The sequence below is a fragment of the Lathyrus oleraceus genome, chromosome 1 (assembly GCF_024323335.1).
Source record: "Lathyrus oleraceus cultivar Zhongwan6 chromosome 1, CAAS_Psat_ZW6_1.0, whole genome shotgun sequence".
NCBI lineage: Eukaryota > Viridiplantae > Streptophyta > Magnoliopsida > Fabales > Fabaceae > Lathyrus > Lathyrus oleraceus.
Genome location: NC_066579.1, coordinates 420,529,909 through 420,553,803, shown reverse-complemented (window position 1 = coordinate 420,553,803; position 23,895 = coordinate 420,529,909). Strand labels below are relative to the sequence as shown.

General features: G+C 40.1%; 41 non-coding genes and 4 pseudogenes across 41 annotated transcripts; all 45 read left to right on the top strand.

Annotated features, from left to right (window-relative positions):
* The first annotated feature begins 11,324 nt into the window (after positions 1-11,324).
* Positions 11,325-11,443, top strand: LOC127116964 (uncharacterized; annotated as a pseudogene).
* A 153-nt stretch (positions 11,444-11,596) lies between these two features.
* On the top strand, positions 11,597-11,715 carry LOC127116900 (5S ribosomal RNA). Its single transcript, XR_007801680.1, has one exon. It is a non-coding gene; the product is annotated as a 5S ribosomal RNA (ribosomal RNA).
* Positions 11,716-11,871: 156 nt separating this feature from the next.
* On the top strand, positions 11,872-11,989 carry LOC127116891 (5S ribosomal RNA). Its single transcript, XR_007801672.1, has one exon. It is a non-coding gene; the product is annotated as a 5S ribosomal RNA (ribosomal RNA).
* A 159-nt stretch (positions 11,990-12,148) lies between these two features.
* LOC127116887 (5S ribosomal RNA) lies at positions 12,149-12,267 on the top strand. The gene has a single exon (XR_007801668.1). It is a non-coding gene; the product is annotated as a 5S ribosomal RNA (ribosomal RNA).
* A 156-nt stretch (positions 12,268-12,423) lies between these two features.
* Positions 12,424-12,539, top strand: LOC127116955 (5S ribosomal RNA). Its single transcript, XR_007801728.1, has one exon. It is a non-coding gene; the product is annotated as a 5S ribosomal RNA (ribosomal RNA).
* Positions 12,540-12,694: 155 nt separating this feature from the next.
* On the top strand, positions 12,695-12,813 carry LOC127116886 (5S ribosomal RNA). The gene has a single exon (XR_007801667.1). It is a non-coding gene; the product is annotated as a 5S ribosomal RNA (ribosomal RNA).
* A 150-nt stretch (positions 12,814-12,963) lies between these two features.
* LOC127116885 (5S ribosomal RNA) lies at positions 12,964-13,082 on the top strand. Its single transcript, XR_007801666.1, has one exon. It is a non-coding gene; the product is annotated as a 5S ribosomal RNA (ribosomal RNA).
* A 160-nt stretch (positions 13,083-13,242) lies between these two features.
* On the top strand, positions 13,243-13,357 carry LOC127116963 (uncharacterized; annotated as a pseudogene).
* A 156-nt stretch (positions 13,358-13,513) lies between these two features.
* LOC127116884 (5S ribosomal RNA) lies at positions 13,514-13,632 on the top strand. The gene has a single exon (XR_007801665.1). It is a non-coding gene; the product is annotated as a 5S ribosomal RNA (ribosomal RNA).
* A 153-nt stretch (positions 13,633-13,785) lies between these two features.
* On the top strand, positions 13,786-13,904 carry LOC127116883 (5S ribosomal RNA). Its single transcript, XR_007801664.1, has one exon. It is a non-coding gene; the product is annotated as a 5S ribosomal RNA (ribosomal RNA).
* Positions 13,905-14,060: 156 nt separating this feature from the next.
* On the top strand, positions 14,061-14,180 carry LOC127116905 (5S ribosomal RNA). Its single transcript, XR_007801685.1, has one exon. It is a non-coding gene; the product is annotated as a 5S ribosomal RNA (ribosomal RNA).
* A 157-nt stretch (positions 14,181-14,337) lies between these two features.
* Positions 14,338-14,455, top strand: LOC127116939 (5S ribosomal RNA). The gene has a single exon (XR_007801716.1). It is a non-coding gene; the product is annotated as a 5S ribosomal RNA (ribosomal RNA).
* Positions 14,456-14,613: 158 nt separating this feature from the next.
* Positions 14,614-14,732, top strand: LOC127116960 (5S ribosomal RNA). The gene has a single exon (XR_007801732.1). It is a non-coding gene; the product is annotated as a 5S ribosomal RNA (ribosomal RNA).
* A 156-nt stretch (positions 14,733-14,888) lies between these two features.
* On the top strand, positions 14,889-15,005 carry LOC127116951 (5S ribosomal RNA). The gene has a single exon (XR_007801726.1). It is a non-coding gene; the product is annotated as a 5S ribosomal RNA (ribosomal RNA).
* A 157-nt stretch (positions 15,006-15,162) lies between these two features.
* On the top strand, positions 15,163-15,280 carry LOC127116929 (5S ribosomal RNA). The gene has a single exon (XR_007801708.1). It is a non-coding gene; the product is annotated as a 5S ribosomal RNA (ribosomal RNA).
* A 156-nt stretch (positions 15,281-15,436) lies between these two features.
* Positions 15,437-15,554, top strand: LOC127116931 (5S ribosomal RNA). The gene has a single exon (XR_007801710.1). It is a non-coding gene; the product is annotated as a 5S ribosomal RNA (ribosomal RNA).
* A 158-nt stretch (positions 15,555-15,712) lies between these two features.
* LOC127116910 (5S ribosomal RNA) lies at positions 15,713-15,831 on the top strand. Its single transcript, XR_007801690.1, has one exon. It is a non-coding gene; the product is annotated as a 5S ribosomal RNA (ribosomal RNA).
* Positions 15,832-15,984: 153 nt separating this feature from the next.
* LOC127116906 (5S ribosomal RNA) lies at positions 15,985-16,102 on the top strand. The gene has a single exon (XR_007801686.1). It is a non-coding gene; the product is annotated as a 5S ribosomal RNA (ribosomal RNA).
* A 154-nt stretch (positions 16,103-16,256) lies between these two features.
* Positions 16,257-16,376, top strand: LOC127116917 (5S ribosomal RNA). The gene has a single exon (XR_007801697.1). It is a non-coding gene; the product is annotated as a 5S ribosomal RNA (ribosomal RNA).
* A 157-nt stretch (positions 16,377-16,533) lies between these two features.
* On the top strand, positions 16,534-16,649 carry LOC127116947 (5S ribosomal RNA). Its single transcript, XR_007801723.1, has one exon. It is a non-coding gene; the product is annotated as a 5S ribosomal RNA (ribosomal RNA).
* A 154-nt stretch (positions 16,650-16,803) lies between these two features.
* LOC127116930 (5S ribosomal RNA) lies at positions 16,804-16,921 on the top strand. Its single transcript, XR_007801709.1, has one exon. It is a non-coding gene; the product is annotated as a 5S ribosomal RNA (ribosomal RNA).
* Positions 16,922-17,082: 161 nt separating this feature from the next.
* Positions 17,083-17,200, top strand: LOC127116914 (5S ribosomal RNA). The gene has a single exon (XR_007801694.1). It is a non-coding gene; the product is annotated as a 5S ribosomal RNA (ribosomal RNA).
* A 158-nt stretch (positions 17,201-17,358) lies between these two features.
* Positions 17,359-17,476, top strand: LOC127116915 (5S ribosomal RNA). Its single transcript, XR_007801695.1, has one exon. It is a non-coding gene; the product is annotated as a 5S ribosomal RNA (ribosomal RNA).
* Positions 17,477-17,634: 158 nt separating this feature from the next.
* LOC127116909 (5S ribosomal RNA) lies at positions 17,635-17,754 on the top strand. The gene has a single exon (XR_007801689.1). It is a non-coding gene; the product is annotated as a 5S ribosomal RNA (ribosomal RNA).
* A 186-nt stretch (positions 17,755-17,940) lies between these two features.
* Positions 17,941-18,059, top strand: LOC127116897 (5S ribosomal RNA). The gene has a single exon (XR_007801677.1). It is a non-coding gene; the product is annotated as a 5S ribosomal RNA (ribosomal RNA).
* Positions 18,060-18,216: 157 nt separating this feature from the next.
* LOC127116882 (5S ribosomal RNA) lies at positions 18,217-18,335 on the top strand. The gene has a single exon (XR_007801663.1). It is a non-coding gene; the product is annotated as a 5S ribosomal RNA (ribosomal RNA).
* A 160-nt stretch (positions 18,336-18,495) lies between these two features.
* On the top strand, positions 18,496-18,614 carry LOC127116881 (5S ribosomal RNA). The gene has a single exon (XR_007801662.1). It is a non-coding gene; the product is annotated as a 5S ribosomal RNA (ribosomal RNA).
* Positions 18,615-18,773: 159 nt separating this feature from the next.
* Positions 18,774-18,892, top strand: LOC127116880 (5S ribosomal RNA). The gene has a single exon (XR_007801661.1). It is a non-coding gene; the product is annotated as a 5S ribosomal RNA (ribosomal RNA).
* A 160-nt stretch (positions 18,893-19,052) lies between these two features.
* On the top strand, positions 19,053-19,171 carry LOC127116877 (5S ribosomal RNA). The gene has a single exon (XR_007801659.1). It is a non-coding gene; the product is annotated as a 5S ribosomal RNA (ribosomal RNA).
* Positions 19,172-19,330: 159 nt separating this feature from the next.
* LOC127116911 (5S ribosomal RNA) lies at positions 19,331-19,449 on the top strand. The gene has a single exon (XR_007801691.1). It is a non-coding gene; the product is annotated as a 5S ribosomal RNA (ribosomal RNA).
* A 159-nt stretch (positions 19,450-19,608) lies between these two features.
* On the top strand, positions 19,609-19,727 carry LOC127116876 (5S ribosomal RNA). Its single transcript, XR_007801658.1, has one exon. It is a non-coding gene; the product is annotated as a 5S ribosomal RNA (ribosomal RNA).
* A 192-nt stretch (positions 19,728-19,919) lies between these two features.
* LOC127116916 (5S ribosomal RNA) lies at positions 19,920-20,037 on the top strand. Its single transcript, XR_007801696.1, has one exon. It is a non-coding gene; the product is annotated as a 5S ribosomal RNA (ribosomal RNA).
* Positions 20,038-20,402: 365 nt separating this feature from the next.
* LOC127116932 (5S ribosomal RNA) lies at positions 20,403-20,520 on the top strand. Its single transcript, XR_007801711.1, has one exon. It is a non-coding gene; the product is annotated as a 5S ribosomal RNA (ribosomal RNA).
* A 196-nt stretch (positions 20,521-20,716) lies between these two features.
* Positions 20,717-20,833, top strand: LOC127116944 (5S ribosomal RNA). The gene has a single exon (XR_007801720.1). It is a non-coding gene; the product is annotated as a 5S ribosomal RNA (ribosomal RNA).
* Positions 20,834-20,958: 125 nt separating this feature from the next.
* On the top strand, positions 20,959-21,076 carry LOC127116928 (5S ribosomal RNA). Its single transcript, XR_007801707.1, has one exon. It is a non-coding gene; the product is annotated as a 5S ribosomal RNA (ribosomal RNA).
* Positions 21,077-21,234: 158 nt separating this feature from the next.
* Positions 21,235-21,353, top strand: LOC127116875 (5S ribosomal RNA). Its single transcript, XR_007801657.1, has one exon. It is a non-coding gene; the product is annotated as a 5S ribosomal RNA (ribosomal RNA).
* Positions 21,354-21,513: 160 nt separating this feature from the next.
* On the top strand, positions 21,514-21,632 carry LOC127116874 (5S ribosomal RNA). Its single transcript, XR_007801656.1, has one exon. It is a non-coding gene; the product is annotated as a 5S ribosomal RNA (ribosomal RNA).
* Positions 21,633-21,792: 160 nt separating this feature from the next.
* On the top strand, positions 21,793-21,911 carry LOC127116873 (5S ribosomal RNA). The gene has a single exon (XR_007801655.1). It is a non-coding gene; the product is annotated as a 5S ribosomal RNA (ribosomal RNA).
* Positions 21,912-22,070: 159 nt separating this feature from the next.
* Positions 22,071-22,189, top strand: LOC127116872 (5S ribosomal RNA). Its single transcript, XR_007801654.1, has one exon. It is a non-coding gene; the product is annotated as a 5S ribosomal RNA (ribosomal RNA).
* Positions 22,190-22,343: 154 nt separating this feature from the next.
* LOC127116946 (5S ribosomal RNA) lies at positions 22,344-22,463 on the top strand. Its single transcript, XR_007801722.1, has one exon. It is a non-coding gene; the product is annotated as a 5S ribosomal RNA (ribosomal RNA).
* Positions 22,464-22,620: 157 nt separating this feature from the next.
* LOC127116942 (uncharacterized) lies at positions 22,621-22,749 on the top strand (annotated as a pseudogene).
* Positions 22,750-22,909: 160 nt separating this feature from the next.
* Positions 22,910-22,989, top strand: LOC127116967 (uncharacterized; annotated as a pseudogene).
* A 160-nt stretch (positions 22,990-23,149) lies between these two features.
* On the top strand, positions 23,150-23,268 carry LOC127116871 (5S ribosomal RNA). Its single transcript, XR_007801653.1, has one exon. It is a non-coding gene; the product is annotated as a 5S ribosomal RNA (ribosomal RNA).
* A 159-nt stretch (positions 23,269-23,427) lies between these two features.
* Positions 23,428-23,546, top strand: LOC127116870 (5S ribosomal RNA). The gene has a single exon (XR_007801652.1). It is a non-coding gene; the product is annotated as a 5S ribosomal RNA (ribosomal RNA).
* Positions 23,547-23,706: 160 nt separating this feature from the next.
* Positions 23,707-23,825, top strand: LOC127116869 (5S ribosomal RNA). The gene has a single exon (XR_007801651.1). It is a non-coding gene; the product is annotated as a 5S ribosomal RNA (ribosomal RNA).
* Positions 23,826-23,895: the final 70 nt, after the last annotated feature.

Sequence of the window (23,895 nt, the reverse complement as noted above, 5' to 3'; positions counted from 1 at the left end):
AGACTCCTTCTCAGTCATTTAAAGTGGTTTCTCCGACCAGTCCCGTCCTTAAGCCAACTTCCCGTGTGCCCAAGGTTATTCGTGCTCCTCCTGCTATGATTTTTCTGAAAGATGCTCAAGTCGTGGTTGAAGATGGTGGTCGTACTGGCTGGGGTCACCTGATCGATGTACCGTACAAGTCTGATAAATTTGGCCTGGGGTTTAGCTCTGAAAAGGCAGTCAAAGATCAGATTAATGCTGCAGAAGATGCTGATAGCGAGTGCGACTTGGATAGCTGGATTTTCCCAACAATTGGTGACGGACTCAATAATTGGAAGGCTGAAGACACTATCCCGATTTCCTTTAGTCAGGAGTAATTGTTATTGTCTATTTTAGTGTTGCAAATTTTTTAATCGAACTTCTTAAAGCATTGTGTCTATGCCCGGGGCATAATAGCTAATTTGTTAAGGGTTTTGTCATTTTCATGAGCATATTCGCATTCAATGAATCAATGGACTTCTTGCATTCAAATATTGCGCTCTTTACCTTTCCTGTCATCTTTCAAACAAGCTATGTTTTCTCACACACACTCACGTAACAAATTGCAGATCCATACCCACTCTGGATCTTGTTGATAATAGTTCTACTACTGTTAGTTATGACTTTGAAAATCCGATCTACCAAGCCGAGGATGGAAGTGAGGAAGATTGTGAAGTACCTGGAGAGCTTGCCAGACTGTTACTGCAAGAAGAAAAGACTATACAGCCGCATGAGGAATCAATTGAAATTGTAAATCTGGGTACCGAAGTAGACAAGAAAGAAGTCAAAATAGGAGCGGGCTTGGAAAACAGTGTCAAAGAAAGATTGATTCAGATGTTACATGACTATATAGAGATTTTTGCTTGGTCTTACGAAGACATGCCAAGACTGGATACTGATATAGTAGTGCATCGTTTGCCAATGAAAGAAGATTGTCATCCTGTTAAGCAAAAGGTTCGGCGCATGCGTCCTGAAATGTCTGAGAAAATCAAAGTCGAGGTTATGAAACAATTTGATGCAGGTTTTCTGGCTGTTACTTCTTATCCTCAATGGGTTGCTAATGTGGTCCCGGTGCCAAAGAAGGATGGTAAGGTGCGAATGTGTGTAGATTACAGAGATTTGAATAAAGCGAGTCCCAAAGATGACTTTCCACTTCCGCACATTGATGTTTTGGTAGATAACACCGCTCAACACAAGGTATTCTCATTCATGGATGGATTCTCAGGTTATAACCAGATTAAGATGGCACCTGAGGACATGGAGAAAACTACGTTTGTGACGCAATGGGGCACTTTCTGTTATAAAGTAATGTCATTCGGTTTAAAGAATGCATGGGCAACATACCAGCGTGCTATGGTGGTTTTGTTCCATGATATGATCCATCATGAAATAGAGGTATATGTGGATGACATGATAGCCAGATCTCATACTGAAGAAGAACATCTCGATCATTTATACAAACTGTTTGAGAGGTTGAAGAAATACAAGTTGAGATTGAACCCGAACAAATGCACCTTTGGAGTAAGATCCGGTAAACTCTTGGGCTTTATTGTCAGTGGTAAAGGAATTGAGGTTGACCCGGCTAAGGTGAGAGCTATTCAAGAAATGCCAATTCCCCGTACAGATAAAGAAGTCAGAGGTTTCGTGGGATGCTTGAATTACATTGCTCGATTTATCTCCCATTTGACTGCTACCTGCAAATCCATCTTCAAATTACTGAGGAAAAATCAAGAGATGATATGGAATGATGAATGTCAAGAAGCTTTTGACAAAATCAAGAAGTACCTCCAAGAACCTCCAATTCTGATGCCACCAGTTGAAGGAAGACCTCTAATCATGTATTTGACCATGTTAGAAAATTCAATGGGGTGTGTGTTGGGGCAACATGACGAGTCTGGTCGAAAAGAGCACGCCATATACTACCTTAGCAAAAAGTTTACCGACTGTGAAACAAGATACTCACTGCTTGAGAAAACTTGTTGTGCTTTGGCTTGGGCTGCTCGCCGACTAAGACATTATATGTTTAATCATACCACTTTATTGATTTCTAAGATGGATCCTATCAAATACATATTTGAGAAACCTGCCCTCTCCGGAAGAATAGCAAGATGGCAGATGATTTTAACAGAGTATGATATCCAATATACTACTCAGAAAGCAATCAAAGGAAGCGTGTTAGCTGATCATTTGGCTCATCAAGTAGTTGATGATTACCAATCTATGAATTTTGAGTTCCCAGATGAGGATGTCATGCTTGTTACTGAAGAACCTGGACCAAATGAAGGACCCGAACTGGGATCCCGATGGACCATGGTTTTTGATGGATCTTCTAATGCATTGGGCAATGGTGTTGGTGTTGTAATCATCTCCCCCCGAGGGTTGCCATACGCCTTTCACTGCTAGACTATGTTTTGATTGTACCAATAATATGGTTGAGTATGAAGCATGTATTTTGGGACTCAGAGCTGCTATAGACCTAAGAATCAAGTTTTTGAGTGTGTACGGAGACTCAGCCTTAGTAATCAGTCAGATCAAAGGAGAATGGGACACTAAACATCCGAATCTCATCCCTTATCGAGAGCGGGTGTTGACATTAATCCCATACTTTGAAAAGATTACATTCGAACATATTCCACGAGAAGAGAATCAGTTGGCAGACGCATTGGCTACCATGTCATCTATGTTCAGAGTCAGATGGGACCATGAAGCTCCCATGATCACCATTGCACGATTAGATGAACCAACATATTGTTATGAACTGAATACTGATGAAGTAGAAAAGAAACCTTGGTTCTACGAAGTAAAAAGATATTTAGAAACTCAGGAATACCCTGAAGGTGCATCCATCAATGACAGAAAATTTCTGAGGAAGTTCTCCGCTAAATTCTTTTTGAGTAATGGAGTATTATACAAACGGAATCATGATTCGACTTTGCTTCGCTGTGTGGATAAAAAGGAAGCAGAAAAGATTATGGAAGACATGCATGACGGTATTTTTGGGACTCATTCTAGTGGACATACGATGGCCAAGAAGATTCTGAGATCAGGGTATTATTGGTCTACCATGGAAGCTGATTGCCACCATCACTCCAGAACTTGTCACAAGTGCCAGATCTATGCGGATAAAGTACATGTGCCTCCTGTTCCATTAAACGTGTTAACAGCCCCTTGGCCCTTTGCAATGTGGGGCATTGATATGATTGGAGAGATTAAACCTACTGCTTCTAATGGACATCGTTTCATTCTTGTTGCTATTGATTACTTTACAAAGTGGGTAGAGGCAACCTCATTTGCTTCTGTCACCAAGAATGTGGTGGCACGGTTCATAAAGAATAGTTTTATTTGTCGTTATGGCATCCCTGAAAGAGTTATCACTGATAATGGCACCAATTTGAACAACAAGATGATTACTGAACTCTGCACGCAGTTCAAAATAAAACACCATAACTCTTCTCCGTACCGGCCAAAGATGAACGGCGCCGTGGAGGCTGCTAATAAGAATATTAAGAAGATTATACAAAAGATGACAGTAACATACAAAGACTGGCATGAGATGTTACCATTTGCTCTTCATGGTTATCGCACTTCAGTGCGCACTTCGACAGGGGTAACTCCTTTCTCTTTAGTCTACGGAATGGAAGCCGTGTTACCAGTGGAAGTTCAGATTCCCTCTCTAAGAATCGTGAAAGAGGCAGGCTTAGATGAGTATGAATGGATTCAGACTCGACTCGATCAGATAAATTTGATTGATGAAAAGAGACTTGCGGTTGTTTGTCATAGGCAGATATATCAGAAGCGCGTGACCCAGGCATTTAACAAAAAGGTCAAGAGACAGGTGTATCAAATTGGCGACTTGGTGATCAAACGTATCATTCTACCGCAAGGTGATCCCAGAGGCAAATGGACTCCCACATACGAAGGGCCATTTGTGGTTAAGAAGGTATTCTCTGGTGGAGCCATGATACTTGCTACAATGGACGGCGAAGACTTCCCGCATCCCGTGAACGCAGACATAGTTAAAAGATACTACGCATAAAAGAGACCCGCTAGGTCGACGTATCTAGGCAAAAGTAAGGGCATCCCGGCGAACCAAAAAGGTTCGGGCAAAAATTAGGGATTAACATATAAAAACGTACACCCGGCAAGTCGAAAACCTGAAAAGGCGGCTTGGGCAAAAAAGGGTATCCTGGTGGACTGAAAACCTGAAAAGGCGGTCCAGGCAAAAATTAGGATTAAAGCGTATGACTATGTCCCGTTCTCGGTCAGCTTCACCCAAGTCAAAGGGACTGAACAAGCCAATCACTTTTATCCGACAGTAGGAGATGAAAGGCTTGAAGACATAATGACAGTAGTGGAATTAAAATCAATAGGACTTTTTCGGCATAGCTTTCTCTTTGTTTTCTTGACAATTTCCTCTTACTAGGATTTTTGTCTCCTTGTATTGCCTGTTTATAGGCCCTCTTTCAAAATCAATACAATTTTACTTCAAAAAAAAATGCTTTTGTTTTACTTCCTCTGTTTTGTTTGCGTAAACGTCCATTGATTTAGTTTGAATCAATATATGCATTTGAATATGATCGATGTTTATCAAAAATACATGCATGAAATAGCAATAGCAGTTACTAAAAGACTTCAGGATCGAGGAGAAGGTTTAACCATGCGTTCCAATGAATCCGGTTGCTAATTCTATTCCCCAGCAAAAACCAGTTACTCCCTAGAAGAAATGGGCATTACTAGACAAACTGGTCATCTCTCCCATCCCCAGCCAGGCTCTGTTGAATATTTCTATCATCAGACAGAAATCAAGTATCCACAGCTAAGAAAGGGTCATCAATGCAAATGTCTCCAACCAGGATATGGGGATTTATTTTCCCCTGGCAAAAGTTTCAGACGCTTAATTCATTCATGCATCATCTCACATCATATACATGCATGCAATGTTCGCATTTATTTTCAAAAGCATAAAACATCTCATGCATCATGACATGGCATGAGGCTAACTTGTTTTCAGGTTAATTATCCTCCCGATATAGTCAAATAAAGGTTCATTCAGACAGACGCCCTCAGCAGTTACATTCGAGATTCAGATGCATCTTTCAGATATAACCCATGTGAATATTCGTTCTGACAAGCATTCTGATATCCTCCTAATGATGGCATCTTTAAGCCCATCCCAGACATTTATTGCAAGTACAACATATACCAATATTATCAGATATAGCCTAACATACGGTTCATTCTGATTCAGCCCAACATATGATTCCTTCAGCTGTTCCAATACGGTCTAGCGTATGACCCATTTGGATGTTCATTTCCTTAGATACTACCTAGCGTATGGTACATTCCGAGGTGTAGTCTAGCGTACGACTACTTACAGCCTAACGTACAGCTCATTCTGCAACTCAGATTCGATCTAACGTGTGATCCATTCTGATCTTCATTCCTCAGATACTACCTAGCGTACGGTACATTCCAAGGTGTAGTCTAGCGTACGACTACTTTTTTGTCAGATACAGCCTAACGTACGGCTCATTCTGCAACTCAGATACGATCTAGCGTACGATCCATTCTGATTCTTACTTCGTCAGATACAGCCTAACGTACAGCTCATTCTACAACTCAGATACGATCTAGCGTACGATCCATTCTGATTCTTACTTCGTCAGATATAGCCTAACGTACAGCTCATTCTGCAACTTAGATACGATCTAGCGCACGATCCATTCTGATCTTTATTCCTCAGATACTACCTAGCGTACGGTACATTCTGAAACGTGGTCTAGCGTATGACTACCCTTTCATCCTCAGATACAGTCTAATGGACGGCTCAGTCTGCAACTCAGATACGATCTAGCGTACGATCCATTCTGGTCTTTCATCCCCAAGTCACCCGCCTAATGGACAACTCATTCTACTATTCAAATACGATCTAGCGTATGATCCATTCTGATCCTTTATCCCCAGCAGTGTATGACTCACTCGGATCCTTATCTCATCAGGTTCAGCTCACCCTAATATCGCCTAATGGATGACTCACTATACGGTCTAGCGTACGACCCAGTGTGGCACCCATGTCTTCAAATTGGTCTGATGTACGACGCACTCTGAAGCTCTCATCATCCAACTTCCTGGATGGCATCTTTAAGCCCATCTCCACCAAGACTAATTAACAAGTGCAAATTTTTGGGGCATTCTAAGTGTTCAATAATCTTCCACCTCCAGACCACGAATGGCGTACATACCATTCTAACTCTCTCGGTTCAAGAATATTGAACAGGGGCAGCTGTCATACCCCAAAATTTGCCCATTAATCTTGCAAGACATTTTTCAAGGCACTCCAGCTCATTTTTCAAGGCATTGATCTTAAAGGAACAAAGACCCAACCCACAGGTGGCAAAATCCAGAAAATGACTTAAAATGGCTTGCTCGCTAGGCGAGCAAAATCATTCGCCTAGCGAAACCTTCGCTGCACCACTCGCCTAGTGAAGCTTGCGAATATAAGAAGTTTTGGGCTTCATTCTGAGCCCATCAGGTCATAAAAATTATTATAAATACCAAAGACCTCATTCAGAAAGGGGGATGAGATCAAGAGAGAAACGGACGGACAGAAACCCTAGCTAGGAAACCCTAACAGAAGCAACCGAGCAAACCCTGGAGGCTAACCAAGAGAATTCAGAGCAACCCTGAAGGAAACCCTGAAGGAAACTCATCTGCACAAAGGTTACCTCCGCCCAACTCAATCCGACACCAACTCTAAGAGTGATCTGCCAATTCAACGTTGCCATTCAATTGCAAACAGGTTTGCATTACCACTACCGTTTTATATTCCCAATTTACATGTGACATTATGATTAAATTTCTAAACGTATCTTAGGCTTTGCATGTGGGTTTAAGTATATATGAATGTGCAAAATAATATCTTGAATGTTTAACCATGTAATTGTTGTAATGGATGCCATAGGGTTTGGAGCTTGCTGAAACCGTACTGCTGTTAAACTCAAAACCCGCAGCCGTTCGCTAGCACATCGCTAAGCGATCATGTAGCGAGTGTTCGCCCAGCCTTCGCTAGGCGAGGCAGCAGCGAACATGACAGTCGTTGATTTTTTGCTGTTTTGATCTTTGCTCATCTGACATGTTTTATTATAACCATGCATTGCCTACCTGACACTATTACTGTTGTGATTCCTTTGTTTGGTGCAACTCTTGATTGCACCCCATTTGGTATTCTGACCTGTTTGCTGAATTTTGTAAGGGCTCACATACTCCCGGAAAAGGTAGCTTGCTAGGTATCCCACTTTATTTGTGGGATACCCTTGTGGAGATTCATCCTAATTACCTAACTAATTATAAATTGTTTCCTTTGAATATATGATCTTGGCCCTCTCTTTGTTGCCTTACGGTATTACGGTATTACGGTCATGTCCCGCGAATGTGGGGATACACTTAGCAACGACCCTTTGGTTAAATCATCATGTCCCTATAAGATAAACCATAGTCCCTCGGCTGTTGCCTGCGAATATACGATTTTGTCCCTCGATGACCCTTCGTTGTAGCCTACGGTTAAATGATGATCGTCCCTTCGAATGCTAAGGTATCCTTACAAATGTTGCCTTCAATGACCAATCAATGACCCTACGATGTCCCTTTTACATCCAAAGGATAAAACTACTTGCTTCTCAATAGTAAGGACAGTTTTACCCTCATAAGGATAGGAAATGCCCATAAAGACCTTGGGTAGGTATAACTCTTAAATGCTGACTCACAATTTTAAAATACTTTTCACACCTCACACTTTTCAAAACATCTATTAGAAAATCACCACTTGGTATACATTCGTACTAGAATCATTGCCAAGTTATTTTTTTCTAAACCGCTTTCAAAATTAAACGAGATAAATACTTTGTATACATTCATACAAGAATCATTACAAAGCTAAACTCTCTTTTCAAAACATTTTCTAAGCAGTTCACAAACACTTTTTCGGACAAGAAAAATAACATAAGTGATCAAGCAATTAAGAGCCCATGGATAACCATGGATACAAAGGGTGCTAACACCTTCCCTTTGTATAATGTACCTCCTGAACCCAAAATCTAATTAAGGTTTTTCCTGTTCTTTTCCGCCTTTCCTTCTTGGATAAAAGAAAAGCCGGTGGCGACTCTTGCTATCCGCGACATTTGCTTTCCAAAGCAAAAACACACAAAGTCAGTTCACCGTATGACACTATGCCATTCTCCTATCCTAAGTGCACTCGAGTTCGGGTATAGAACTCATCTCACAAAGATCACCAAGCAGCCATAGCCAGCCAACAGATACAACAATGATATGTACACAATGCAATAAGGTAAAGCAGGTAAATAAATAATTGTACAAAAGCATGAACACCCAATAAACAAACAAACTACCAAAGCTAGGAAGGACTCGCTTAGGGAAATCGGGTCCCCAGCAGAGTCGCCAGCTGTCGCAACCTGAAAAAGGAGATGCGAAAAAAACAATCGGCAAAAGAAAATGACAGAAGAGTCGCCACCGTGCGTTATTTATCCCAAAGGAGGGAAAGGAAACGCTCGAAGTAAACCTGAAAAGAGGAAAGGAAAAGACAAGGTCTCGCAACCAAATCTTGGGTTCGGGAGTCGGTTATGCGAAGGGAAGGTATTAGCACCCCTACGCATCCGTAGTACTCTACGGGATCCACTTTTGTAGTTCTTGTCTAAAGGGTGTGAGTTTATCTTGTGCTGTTTACTAAAAAAGGGGTTAAATGAAAATGACTCGCGCGGATGTCGCATCCACTGCATACGTATCTCATCTGAATATGAGAATCAGAGTCTTCGTAGCTTGGCTGACCTATGGGTTTGGGGGATGTGTGCTCGCTAAGACATCGTGTCTTATGCCTACGTATCTCATCTGGAATGAGAATCAGAGCAAGCCGTAGTTCGGCTAACTACGGGGTTATGGATTGGGTTTTGGATGAACGACGTTACTACGCAATCTACCGGATGCTCTACCTTTGGAGACTTACTCGCCTGTAGTAGAAGGAGTAAACGTGTGTTTAGGAGAAGAAAAATCAATGAAGGGTTAGGGTTTGGGATGCTCATGCAAAAAGGAAATCCTAGACGAAGGAACCTGCATAAAGTAAACACACAAAACATTGCCTCCTATCGAGGTCTTCCAGCTAAGAAAGCGGTAAAAATACGGGAAAATGTAAAAGTACCACACGGATAAAGATCCGAAGTAACAGTAATTAGAGGAATGGGAAACCCAGGGATCCTTCCAAGCTAAACACCATCAAAGAAAGTGAGTCAGTACAGGTAATCGGAATAAACCTCCAGGTGGTATCCCACAAATAAAGTGGAACACCAGGCAAGTTATCCCTGCAAGAGTATGTGAGCCCTCACAAAAACTCAACAAAAGGGTTAGTGAAACACGATAAGCATTTTTTTCATGGATAACAGTATGGTTTTAGAAACCTCAAACCCTGTGGCATACATTTCAGAAATTAAACGATTAAGCAGTCAAGGCATTATTTATACATCCATACATAATACATCACACATTTAGAACATTCAAATTGAAGGCGTAAAATAATGGGAATAGGGCAAACCTGATTGGAGAGCTTGATTGAAACTGAGTTGCACCCGTGAGATTTACAAAACAATCTTTAGGGTTTATGTGAGGCAGAGGTGATTATGTGCAGTTGAGTTCCCTTTAGGGTTTGGAGGTTGCTATGAACTCTGTTAGCTCTTCTCTCACTATCTTTTTCCAGCCAGGGTAATAGGAATAGAATGCCTTTTGTTTCACTGAAACTCTGAATTTATAACTTGATTTTTGTGGACCTGTGGGCTCAAATGAGAGAGGTCCAAGTCCAAGATTTTTTCTTTTATTTATTTATTTATTCTTTTTTTTTCTTTTCGTTTTTCGTTTTTTTTTTCGTTTTTTTTAATGAAGGGTAAATTTTGGGGTATTACAATGAGGATGACACTTACTGCATCCTCGGACATGGCAAGGTAAAGATATAGGGTCTCCCCCGACGACGGTTGGATGAGTAGTGGTGAGGTAGCTAGAATTCTCTTTAAGGACTCGAATGCATCATTGCATTTGGTATTCCATTCCACTTTTTCCTATTTCTTCAATAACCTGTAAAAAAGATAGCGCCAATTGAGCAAATCTAGAGATGAAGTTGTTCAAGGCGGTGAACATCCCATTTAGTCTTTGGATATCCTTCTTCGAAGATGGTTTTTTCATCTGAATAACTGCTTCGCATCTGTTGGGATTGGCCCCAATCCCTCGTTTTGTCAAGTAGAAACCCAGTAACTTGTTGGGCTTTATGGTGAAAGTGAATTTTTCGGGGTTAAACCTCATGTTGTATTGCCAGACCATTTTAAATACCTGTTGGAGATGCGGAGTGTGAAATATGTTTGCGCTAGACATTATTATCATATTGTCCATCTACACCTCTAGTGTTTCCCTTATTCCTTCTTGGAAGATTGTGTTCATCATTTTATGGTAGGTTGTTCCAGTGTTCTTGAGTGTGAATGGCATGACATTATATTGGTGATTGGCTTGCTTGGTCATGAACGTAATTTTTACCTGGTCAGGTCCGAACATTGGTAGTTGGTTGTGTCCGGAGTATGCATCCATGAAGGATAACAACTGATTATCGGACGAATTATCAATGAGTTGGACGATGTTCAAAAGCGTATATGAATACTTTGGACATGCTCGATTAAGGTTAGTGTAGTCGACACACATCCTCCATTTTCCCAAGGCTTTCTTAACTAGAACCACATTAGAATTCGATATACTTAGCTTCTGAGATAAACTTGGCATCTAACAATCCTTTCACTGTGTTTTCGGTGGCCTCGGCCTTTTCAAGGGATTGTTTTCTCCGATGTTGGGACACGTATCGAGCATTGATGTTCAGTTTCAATTGATGGCAAGCCACTTTAGGAATGATATCTGGAATTTTGTGCGGATAGATGGCGAAGAGGTTGGTGTTAGCTTGGAGGAATTCGATTAACATTTACCTTACCTCGAGGGAGAGCTCGAATTCAATCTTAATTGAGTCAGATTCTCTCCAAGTTGCACAGACTCAAACTCGTCGTCCAAGGTAGTCTGACTTCATCTTCGCGCGCATCTAAAGCAAATTCATCATTGCCTCTTGAATATGACGTTAGGACATCTTCGTGGATTATCCTTCTGGTCTTTCCTTCCTTCTGTAAAAGTAGGAGAAACAAAATATTCAACGTTAATTGTGTTTGTTGTGCCGTAATAAGTGAAGAAAAATATATACATTAAAGCGCATTTAATATCAGTGCGATCATACCAGCACTAATGCACCGGATCCCATCAGAACTCCGCAGTTAAGCGTGCTTGGTGGCAGAGGTAGTACTAGGATGGGTCCCCGGGAAGAATCCTTGTGTTGCACCTCTTTTTTGCGATTTTTTAAAACTTCTCTTCATTTCTGTTAGCCGGCGTAAAGATCGGAAAAGTAGAGAAAACACAAATTTTCACGTAATTGTGTTTGTTCTGCCGTTAATAAGTGAAAGAAATAAATATATACAATTAAAGCGCATTTAATATCAGGTGCTATCATACCAGCACTAATGCACCGGATCCCATCAGAACTCCGCAGTTAAGCGTGCTTGGGCGAGAGTAGTACTAGGATGGGTGACCTCCTGGGAAGTCCTTGTGTTGCACCTCTTTTTTGCGATTTTTTAAATACTTCTATTCATTTCTGTTAGCCGCGTAAAAAATCGGAAAAAGTAGGAGAAAACAAATATTTCAACGTTAATTGTGTTTGTTCTGCCGTTAATAAGTGAAAGAAATAAATATATACATTAAAGCGCATTTAATATCAGGTGCGATCATACCAGCACTAATGCACCGGATCCCATCAGAACTCCGCAGTTAAGCGTGCTTGGGCGAGAGTAGTACTAGGATGGGTGACCTCCTGGGAATCCTTGTGTTGCACCTCTTTTTGCGATTTTTAAATACTTCTATTCATTTCTGTTAGCCGCGTAAAAGAATCGGAAAAAGGTAGAGAAAACAAATATTTCAACGTTAATTGTGTTTTGTTCTGCCCTTAATAAGTGAAAGAAATAAAATATATACAATTAAAGCGCATTTTAATATCAGGTGCGATCATACCAGCACTAATGCACCGGATCCCATCAGAACTCCGCAGTTAAGCGTGCTTGGGCGAGAGTAGTACTAGGATGGGTGACCTCCTGGGAAGTCCTTGTGTTGCACCTCTTTTTGCGATTTTTAAATACTTCTATTCATTTCTGTTAGCCGGCGTAAAAGAATCGGAAAAAAGTAGGAGAAACAAATATTTCAACGTTAATTGTGTTTGTTCTGCCGTTAATAAGTGAAAGAATAAAATATATACAATTAAAGCGCATTAATATCAGGTGCGATCATACCAGCACTAATGCACCGGATCCCATCAGAACTCCGCAGTTAAGCGTGCTTGGGCGAGAGTAGTACTAGGATGGGTGCCTCCTGGAAGTCCTTGTTTGCACCTCTTTTTGCGATTTTTTAAATACTTCTATTCTTTCTGTTAGCCCGTAAAAGAATCGGAAAAGTAGGAGAAAACAAATATTTCAACGTTAATTGTGTTTGTTCTGCCGTTAATAAGTGAAAGAAATAAAATATATACAATTAAAGCGCATTTAATATCAGGTGCGATCATACCAGCACTAATGCACCGGATCCCATCAGAACTCCGCAGTTAAGCGTGCTTGGGCGAGAGTAGTACTAGGATGGGTGACCTCCTGGGAAGTCCTTGTGTTGCACCTCTTTTTTGCGATTTTTTAAATATCTTCTATTCATTTCTGTTAGCGGCGTGGCGAAAGTAGGAGAAAACAATATTTCAACGTTAATTGTGTTTGTTCTGCCGTTAATAAGTGAAAGAAATAAAATATATACAATTAAAGCGCATTTAATATCAGGTGCGATCATACCAGCACTAATGCACCGGATCCCATCAGAACTCCGCAGTTAAGCGTGCTTGGGCGAGAGTAGTACTAGGATGGGTGACCTCCTGGGAAGTCCTTGTGTTGCACCTCTTTTTTTGCGATTTTTTAAATACTTCTATCATTTCTGTTAGCCGGCGTAAAAGAATCGGAAAAAGTAGGAGAAAACAAATATTTCAACGTTAATTGTGTTTGTTCTGCCGTTAATAAGTGAAAGAAATAAAAATATTACAATTAAAGCGCATTTAATATCAGGTGCGATCATACCAGCACTAATGCACCGATCCATCAGAACTCCGCATTAAGCGTGCTTGGGCGAGAGTAGTACTAGGATGGGTGACCTCCTGGAAGTCCTTGTGTTGCACCTCTTTTTTTGCGATTTTTTAAAATACTTCTATTCATTTCTGTTAGCCGCGTAAAAGAATCGGAAATAGGAGAAAACAACATATTTCAACGTTAATTGTGTTTGTTCTGCCTTAATAAGTGAAAGAAATAAAATATATACATTAAAGCGCATTAATATCAGGTGCGATCATACCAGCACTAATGCACCGGATCCCATCAGAACTCCGCAGTTAAGCGTGCTTGGGCGAGAGTAGTACTAGGATGGGTGACCTCCTGGGAAGTCCTTGTGTTGCACCTCTTTTTTGCGATTTTTTAAATACTCTATCATTTCTGTTAGCCGGCGTAAAAGATCGGAAAAAGTAGGAGAAAACAAATATTCAGCGTAATCATTGTGTTTGTTCTGCCGTTAAGTGAAAGAAATAAAATATATACATTAAGCGCAGTTAATATCAGGTGCGATCATACCAGCACTAATGCACCGGATCCCATCAGAACTCCGCAGTTAAGCGTGCTTGGGCGAGAGTAGTACTAGGATGGGTGACCTCCTGGGAAGTCCTTGTGTTGCACCTCTTTTTTGCGATTTTTTAAATACTTCTATCATTTCTGTTAGCCGGCGTACAAGAATCGAAAAAGTAGGAGAAACCAATATTTCAACGTTAATTGTGTTTGTTCTGCCGTTATAAGTGAAAGAAATAAAATATATACAATTAAAGCGCATTTAATATCAGGTGCGATCATACCAGCACTAATGCACCGGATCCCATCAGAACTCCGCAGTTAAGCGTGCTTGGGCGAGAGTAGTACTAGGATGGGTGACCTCCTGGGAAGCCTCTTGTGTTGCACCTCTTTTTTTTTTTTGCGATTTTTAAACTATTCTATCATTCTGTTAGCCGCGTAAAAGAATCGGAAAGTAGGAGAAAACAATATTTCAACGTTAATTGTGTTTGTTCTGCCGTTAATAAGTGAAAGAAATAAAATATATAAATTAAAGCGCATTTATATCAGGTGCGATCATACCAGCACTATGCACCGGATCCCATCAGAACTCCGCAGTTAAGCGTGCTTGGGCGGAAGTAGTACTAGGATGGGTGACCTCCTGGGAAGTCCTTGTGTTGCACCTCTTTTTGCGATTTTTTAAATACTTCTATTCATTTCTGTTAGCCGGCGTAAAAAGAATCGGAAAAAGTAGGAGAAAACAAATATTTCAACGTTAATTGTGTGTTTTTCTGCCGTTAATAAGTGAAAGAAATAAAAATATACAATTAAAGCGCATTTATATCAGTGCGATCATACCAGCACTAATGCACCGGATCCAATCAGAACTCTCGCAGTTAAGCGTGCTTGGGCGGAGTAGTACTAGGATGGGTGACCTCCTGGGAAGTCCTTGTGTTGCACCTCTTTTTTGCGATTTTTTAAATACTTCTATTCATTTCTGTTAGCCGGCGTAAAAGAATCGGAAATAGGAGAAAACAAATATTTCAACGTTAATTGTGTTTGTTCTGCCGTTAATAAGTGAAAGAAATAAAATATATACAATTAAAGCGCATTTAATCTAGGTGCGATCATACCAGCACTAATGCACCGATCCCATCAGAACTCCGCAGTTAAGCGTGCTTGGGCGAGAGTAGTACTAGGATGGTGACCTCCTGGGAAGTCCTTGTGTTGCACTCTTTTTTGCGATTTTTTAAATACTTCTATTCATTTCTGTTAGCCGGCGTAAAAGAATCGGAAAAAGTAGAGAAAAACAATATTTCAACGTTAATGTGTTTGTTCTGCCGGTAATAAGTGAAAGAAATAAAATATATACAATTAAAGCGCATTTAATATCAGGTGCGATCATACCAGCACTAATGCACCGGATCCCATCAGAACTCCGCAGTTAAGCGTGCTTGGCGAGAGTAGTACTAGGATGGGTGACCTCCTGGGAAGTCCTTGTGTTGCACCTCTTTTTTTTCGATTTTTAAATACTTCTATTCATTTCTGTTAGCCGGCGTAAAAAGAATCGGAAAAGTAGGAGAAAACAAATATTTCAACGTTAATTGTTTTGTTCTGCCGTTAATAAGTGAAAGAAATAAAATATACAATAAAGCGCATTTAATATCAGGTGCGATCATACCAGCACTAATGCACCGGATCCCATCAGAACTCCGCAGTTAGCGTGCTTGGGCGAGAGTAGTACTAGGATGGGTGACCTCCTGGGAAGTCCTTGTGTTGCACCTCTTTTTTGCGATTTTTTAAATACTTCTATTCATTTTCTGTTAGCGGCGTAAAAGAATCGGAAAAAGTAGGAGAAAACAAATATTTCAACGTTAATTGTGTTTGTTCTGCCGTTAATAAGTGAAAGAAATAAAATATATACAATTAAAGCGCATTTATATCAGTGCGATCATACCAGCACTAATGCACCGGATCCCATCAGAACTCCGCAGTTAAGCGTGCTTGGGCGAGAGTAGTACTAGGATGGGTGACCTCCTGGGAAGTCCTTGTGTTGCACCTCTTTTTTGCGATTTTTAATACTTCTATTCATTTCTGTTAGCCGGCGTAAAAGAATCGGAAAGTAGGAGAAACAATATTTCAACGTTATTGTGTTTGTCTGCCGTTAATAAGTGAAAGAAATAAAAATATATACAATTAAAGCGCATTTAATATCAGGTGCGATCATACCAGCACTAATGCACCGGATCCCATCAGAACTCCGCAGTTAAGCGTGCTTGGGCGAGAGAGTACTAGGATGGGTGACCTCCTGGGAAGTCCTTGTGTTGCACCTCTTTTTGCGATTTTTTAACTTCTATTCATTTCTGTTAGCCGGCGTAAAAGAATCGGAAAAGTAGGAGAAAACAATATTTCAACGTTAATTGTGTTTGTTCTGCCGTTAATAAGTGAAAGAAATAAAATATATACAATTAAAGCGCATTTAATATCAGGTGCGATCATACCAGCACTAATGCACCGGATCCCATCAGAACTCCGCAGTTAAGCGTGCTTGGGCGAGAGTAGTACTAGGATGGGGTGACCTCCTGGGAAGTCCTTGTGTTGCACCTCTTTTTGCGATTTTTTAAATACTTCTATTCATTTCTGTTAGCCGGCGTAAAAGAATCGGAAAAGTAGGAGAAAACAAATATTTCAACGTTAATTGTGTTTGTTCTGCCGTTAATAAGTGAAAGAAATAAATATATACAATTAAAGCGCATTTAATATCAGGTGCGATCATACCAGCACTAATGCACCGGATCCCATCAGAACTCCGCAGTTAAGCGTGCTTGGGCGAGAGTAGTACTAGATGGGTGACCTCCTGGAAGTCCTTGTTTGCACCTCTTTTTTGCGATTTTTTAAATACTTCTTTCATTTCTGTTAGCCGCGTAAAGGATCGGAAAAATAGGAGAAAACAAATATTCAACGTTAATTGTGTTTGTTCTGCCGTTAATAAGTGAAAGAAATAAATATATACAATTAAAGCGCATTTAATATCAGGTGCGATCATACCAGCACTAATGCACCGGATCCCATCAGAACTCCGCAGTTAGCGTGCTTGGGCGAGAGTAGTACTAGGATGGGTGACCTCCTGGGAAGTCCTTGTGTTGCACCTCTTTTTTTTGCGATTTTTTAAATACTTCTATTCATTTCTGTTAGCCGGCGTAAAGAATCGGAAAAAGTAGGAGAAAACAAATATTTCAACGTTAATTGTGTTTGTTCTGCCGTTAATAAGTGAAAGAAATAAAATAATTACAATTAAAGCGCATTTAATATCAGGTGCGATCATACCAGCACTAATGCACCGGATCCCATCAGAACTCCGCAGTTAAGCGTGCTTGGGCGAGAGTAGTACTAGGATGGGTGACCTCCTGGAAGTCCTTGTGTTGCACCTCTTTTTTGCGATTTTTTAAATACTTCTATTCATTTTGTTAGCCGGCGTAAAGAATCGGAAAAAGTAGGAGAAAACAAATATTTCAACGTTAATTGTGTTTGTTCTGCCGTTAATAAGTGAAAGAAATAAAATATATACAATTAAAGCGCATTTAATATCAGGTGCGATCATACCAGCACTATGCACCGGATCCCATCAGAACTCCGCAGTTAAGCGTGCTTGGGCGAGAGTAGTACTAGGATGGGTGACCTCCTGGGAAGTCCTTGTGTTGCACCTCTTTTTTGCGATTTTTTAAATACTTCTATTCATTTCTGTTAGCCGGCGTAAAAGAATCGGAAAAGTAGGAGAAAACAAATATTTCAACGTTAATTGTGTTTGTTCTGCCGTTAATAAGTGAAAGAAATAAAATATATACAATTAAAGCGCATTTATATCAGGTGCGATCATACCAGCACTAATGCACCGGATCCCATCAGAACTCCGCAGTTAAGCGTGCTTGGGCGAGAGTAGTACTAGGATGGGTGACCCTCCTGGGAAGTCCTTGTGTTGCACCTCTTTTTTGCGATTTTTTAAATACTTCTATTCATTTCTGTAGCCGGCGTAAAAGAATCGGAAAAAGTAGGAGAAAAAATATTTCAACGTTATTGTGTTGTTCTGCCGTTAATAATTATATTTCAAGTTAGTGTTGTTCTGCGTTATAAGTGAAAGAAATAAAATATATAATTAAAGCGCATTTATATCAGGTGCGATCATACCAGCACTAATGCACCGGATCCCATCAGAACTCCGCAGTTAAGCGTGCTTGGGCGAGAGTAGTACTAGGATGGGTGACCTCCTGGGAAGTCCTTGTGTTGCAACTCTTTTTTGCGATTTTTTAAATACTTCTATTCATTTCTGTTAGCCGGCGTAAAAAATCGGAAAAAGTAGGAGAACAAATATTTCAACGTTAATTGTGTTTGTTCTGCCGTTAATAAGTGAAAGAAATAAAATATATACAATTAAAGCGCATTTAATATCAGGTGCGATCATACCAGCACTAATGCACCGGATCCCATCAGAACTCCGCAGTTAAGCGTGCTTGGGCGAGAGTAGTACTAGGATGGGTGACCTCCTGGGAAGTCCTTGTGTTGCACCTCTTTTTTGCGATTTTTTAAATACTTCTATTCATTTCTGTTAGCCGGCGTAAAAGAATCGGAAAAAGTAGGAGAAAACAAATATTTCAACGTTAATTGTGTTTGTTCTGCCGTTAATAAGTGAAAGAAATAAAATATATACAATTAAAGCGCATTTAATATCAGGTGCGATCATACCAGCACTAATGCACCGGATCCCATCAGAACTCCGCAGTTAAGCGTGCTTGGGCGAGAGTAGTACTAGGATGGGTGACCTCCTGGGAAGTCCTTGTGTTGCACCTCTTTTTTTGCGATTTTTTAAATACTTCTATTCATTTGTTCTAGCCGGCGTAAAAGAATCGGAAAAAGTAGGAAAAACAAATATTTCAACGTTAATTGTGTTTGTTCTGCCGTTAATAAGTGAAAGAAATAAATATATACAATTAAAGCGCATTTAATATCAGGTGCGATCATACCAGCACTAATGCACCGGATCCCATCAGAACTCCGCAGTTAAGCGTGCTTGGGCGAGAGTAGTACTAGGATGGGTGACCTCCTGGGAAGTCCTTGTGTTGCACCTCTTTTTTGCGATTTTTTAAATACTTTATTCATTTCTGTTAGCCGGCGTAAAGAATCGGAAAAAGTAGGAGAAAACAAATATTTCAACGTTAATTGTGTTTGTTCTGCCGTTAATAAGTGAAGAAGAAATAAAATATATACAATTAAAGCGCATTTAATATCAGGTGCGATCATACCAGCACTAATGCACCGGATCCCATCAGAACTCCGCAGTTAAGCGTGCTTGGGCGAGAGTAGTACTAGGATGGGTGACCTCCTGGGAAGTCCTTGTGTTGCACCTCTTTTTTGCGATTTTTTAATACTTCTATTCATTTCTGTTAGCCGGCGTAAAAGAATCGGAAAAAGGAGAAAACAAATATTTCAACGTTAATTGGTTTGTTCTGTTTGCCGTTAATAAGTGAAAGAAATAAAATATATACAATTAAAGCGCATTTAATATCAGGTGCGATCATACCAGCACTAATGCACCGGATCCCATCAGAACTCCGCAGTTAAGCGTGCTTGGGCGAGAGTAGTACTAGGATGGGTGACCTCCTGGGAAGTCCTTGTGTTGAACCTCTTTTTTGCGATTTTTTAAATACTTCTATTCATTTCTGTTAGCCGGCGTAAAAGAATCGGAAAAGTAGGAGAAAACAAATATTTCAACGTTAATTGTGTGTGTTCTGCCGTTAATAAGTGAAAGAAATAAAATATATACAATTAAAGCGCATTTAATATCAGGTGCGATCATACCAGCACTAATGCACCGGATCCCATCAGAACTCCGCAGTTAAGCGTGCTTGGGCGAGAGTAGTACTAGGATGGGTGACCTCCTGGGAAGTCCTTGTGTTGCACCTCTTTTTTGCGATTTTTTAAATATTTCTATTCATTCTGTTAGCCGCGTAAAAGAATCGGAAAAGTAACCAACAAAAAAAACAACAAAAAACGAACAACGAGGGAGAAAACAATATTTCACAACGTTAATTGTGTTTGTTCTGCCGTTAATAAGTGAAAGAAATAAATATATACAATTAAAGCGCATTTAATATCAGGTGCGATCATACCAGCACTAATGCACCGGATCCCATCAGAACTCCGCAGTTAAGCGTGCTTGGGCGGAGTAGTACTAGGATGGGTGACCTCCTGGGAAGTCCTTGTGTTGCACCTCTTTTTTGCGATTTTTTAAATACTTCTATTCATTTCTGTTAGCCGGCGTAAAAGAATCGGAAAAAGTAGGAGAAAACAAATATTTCAACGTTAATTGTGTTTGTTCTGCCGTTAATAAGTGAAAGAAATAAAATATATACAATTAAAGCGCATTTAATATCAGGTGCGATCATACCAGCACTAATGCACCGGATCCCATCAGAACTCCGCAGTTAAGCGTGCTTGGGTACTTCTATTCATTTCTGTTAGCCGGCGTAAAAGAATCGAAAAAGTAGGAGAAACAAATATTTCAACGTTAATTGTGTTTGTTCTGCCGTTAATAAGTGAAAGAAATAAAATATATACAATTAAAGCGCATTTAATATCAGGTGCGATCATACAGCACTAATGCACCGGATCCCATCAGAACTCCGCAGTTAAGCGTGCTTGGGCGAGAGTAGTACTAGGATGGGTGACCTCCTGGGAAGTCCTTGTGTTGCACCTCTTTTTTGCGATTTTTTAAATACTTCTATTCATTTCTGTTAGCCGCGTAAAAGAATCGGAAAAAGTAGGAGAAAACAAATATTTCAACGTAATTGTGTTTGTTCTGTTTTTTTTTTTTTTTTTTTTTTTCTATCACCTCTCCCCCCGTTAATAAGTGAAAGAAATAAAATATATACAATTAAAGCGCATTTAATATCAGGTGCGATCATACCAGCACTAATGCACCGGATCCATCAGAACTCCGCAGTTAAGCGTGCTTGGGCGAGAGTAGTACTAGGATGGTGACCTCCTGGGAAGTCCTTGTGTTGCACCTCTTTTTTGCGCCGGCGTAAAAGAATCGGAAAAGTAGGAGAAAACATATTTCAACGTTAATTGTGTTTGTTCTGCCGTTAATAAGTGAAAGAAATAAAATATATACAATTAAAGCGCATTTAATATCAGGTGCGATCATACCAGCACTAATGCACCGGATCCCATCAGAACTCCGCAGTTAAGCGTGCTTGGCGAGAGTAGTACTAGGATGGGTGACCTCCTGGGAAGTCCTTGTGTTGCACCTCTTTTTTGCGATTTTTTAAATACTTCTATTCATTTCTGTTAGCCGGCGTAAAAGAATCGGAAAAAGTAGGAGAAAACAAATATTTCAACGTTAATGTGTTTGTTCTGCCGTTAATAAGTGAAAGAAATAAAATATATACAATTAAAGCGCATTAATATCAGGTGCGATCATACCAGCACTAATGCACCGGATCCCATCAGAACTCCGCAGTTAAGCGTGCTTGGGCGAGAGTAGTACTAGGATGGGTGACCTCCTGGGAAGTCCTTGTGTTGCACCTCTTTTTTGCGATTTTTTAAATACTTCTATTCATTTCTGTTAGCCGGCGTAAAAGAATCGGAAAAAGTAGGAGAAAACAAATATTTCAACGTTAATTGTGTTTGTTCTGCCGTTAATAAGTGAAAGAAATAAAATATATACAATTAAAGCGCATTTAATATCAGGTGCGATCATACCAGCACTAATGCACCGGATCCCATCAGAACTCCGCAGTTAAGCGTGCTTGGGCGAGAGTAGTACTAGGATGGGTGACCTCCTGGGAAGTCCTTGTGTTGCACCTCTTTTTTGCGATTTTTTAAATACTTCTATTCTTTTCTGTTAGCCGGCGTAAAAGAATCGGAAAAAGTAGGAGAAAACAAATATTTCAACGTTAATTGTGTTTGTTCTGCCGTTAATAAGTGAAAGAAATAAAATATATACAATTAAAGCGCATTTAATATCAGGTGCGATCATACCAGCACTAATGCACCGGATCCCATCAGAACTCCGCAGTTAAGCGTGCTTGGGCGAGAGTAGTACTAGGATGGGTGACCTCCTGGGAAGTCCTTGTGTTGCACCTCTTTTTTGCGATTTTTTAAATACTTCTATTCATTTCTGTTAGCCGGCGTAAAAGAATCGGAAAAAGTAGGAGAAAACAAATATTTCAACGTTAATTGTGTTTGTTCTGCCGTTAATAAGTGAAAGAAATAAATATATACAATTAAAGCGCATTTAATATCAGGTGCGATCATACCAGCACTAATGCACCGGATCCCATCAGAACTCCGCAGTTAAGCGTGCTTGGGCGAGAGTAGTACTAGGATGGGTGACCTCCTGGGAAGTCCTTGTGTTGCACCTCTTTTTTGCGATTTTTTAAATACTTCTATTCATTTCTGTTAGCCGGCGTAAAAGAATCGGAAATAGGAGAAACACAATATTTCAACGTTAATTGTGTTTGTTCTGCCGTTAATGTGAAAGAAATAAAATATATACAATTAAAGCGCATTTATATCAGGTGCGATCATACCAGCACTCTAATGCACCGATCCCATCAGAACTCCGCAGTTAAGCGTGCTTGGGCGCGAGTAGTACTAGGATGGGTGACCTCCTGGGAAGTCCTTGTGTTGCACCTCTTTTTTGCGATTTTTTAAATACTTCTATTCATTTCTGTTAGCCGCGTAAAGAATCGGAAAAAGTAGGAGAAAACAAATATTTCAACGTTAATTGTGTTTGTTCTGCCGTTAATAAGTGAAAGAAATAAATATATACAATTAAAGCGCATTTAATATCAGGTGCGATCATACCAGCACTAATGCACCGGATCCCATCAGAACTCCGCAGTTAAGCGTGCTTGGGCGAGAGTAGTACTAGGATGGTGACCTCCTGGGATCCTCCTGGGAAGTCCTTGTGTTGCACCTCTTTTTTGCGATTTTTTAAATACTTCTATTTATTTCTGTTAATCGGCGTAAAAGAGTCGGAAAAAGTAGGAGAAGACAAGCATTTCAGCGTTAATTATGTTTGTTTTGCCGTTAATAAGTGAAAGAAATAAAATATATACAATTAAAGCGCATTTAATATCAGGTGCGATCATACCAGCACTAATGCACCGGATCCCATCAGAACTCCGCAGTTAAGCGTGCTTGGGCTGTGTTGCACCTCTTTTTTGCGATTTTTTAAATACTTCTATTCATTTCTGTTAGCCGGCGTAAAAGAATCGGAAAAAGTAGGAGAAAACAAATATTTCAACGTTAATTGTGTTTGTTCTGCCGTTAATAAGTGAAAGAAATAAAATATATACAATTAAAGCGCATTTAATATCAGGTGCGATCATACCAGCACTAATGCACCGGATCCCATCAGAACTCCGCAGTTAAGCGTGCTTGGGCGAGAGTAGTACTAGGATGGGTGACCTCCTGGGAAGTCCTTGTGTTGCACCTCTTTTTTGCGATTTTTTAATACTTCTATTCATTTCTGTTAGCCGGCGTAAAAGAATCGGAAAAAGTAGGAGAAAACAAATATTTCAACGTTAATTGTGTTTGTTCTGCCGTTAATAAGTGAAAGAAATAAAATATATACAATTAAAGCGCATTTAATATCAGGTGCGATCATACCAGCACTAATGCACCGGATCCCATCAGAACTCCGCAGTTAAGCGTGCTTGGGCGAGAGTAGTACTAGGATGGGTGACCTCCTGGGAAGTCCTTGTGTTGCACCTCTTTTTTGCGATTTTTTAAATACTTCTATTCATTTCTGTTAGCCGGCGTAAAAGAATCGGAAAAAGTAGGAGAAAACAAATATTTCAACGTTAATTGTGTTTGTTCTGCCGTTAATAAGTGAAAGAAATAAAATATATACAATTAAAGCGCATTTAATATCAGGTGCGATCATACCAGCACTAATGCACCGGATCCCATCAGAACTCCGCAGTTAAGCGTGCTTGGGCGAGAGTAGTACTAGGATGGGTGACCTCCTGGGAAGTCCTTGTGTTGCACCTCTTTTTTGCGATTTTTTAATACTTCTATTCATTTCTGTTAGCCGGCGTAAAAGAATCGGAAAAAGTAGGAG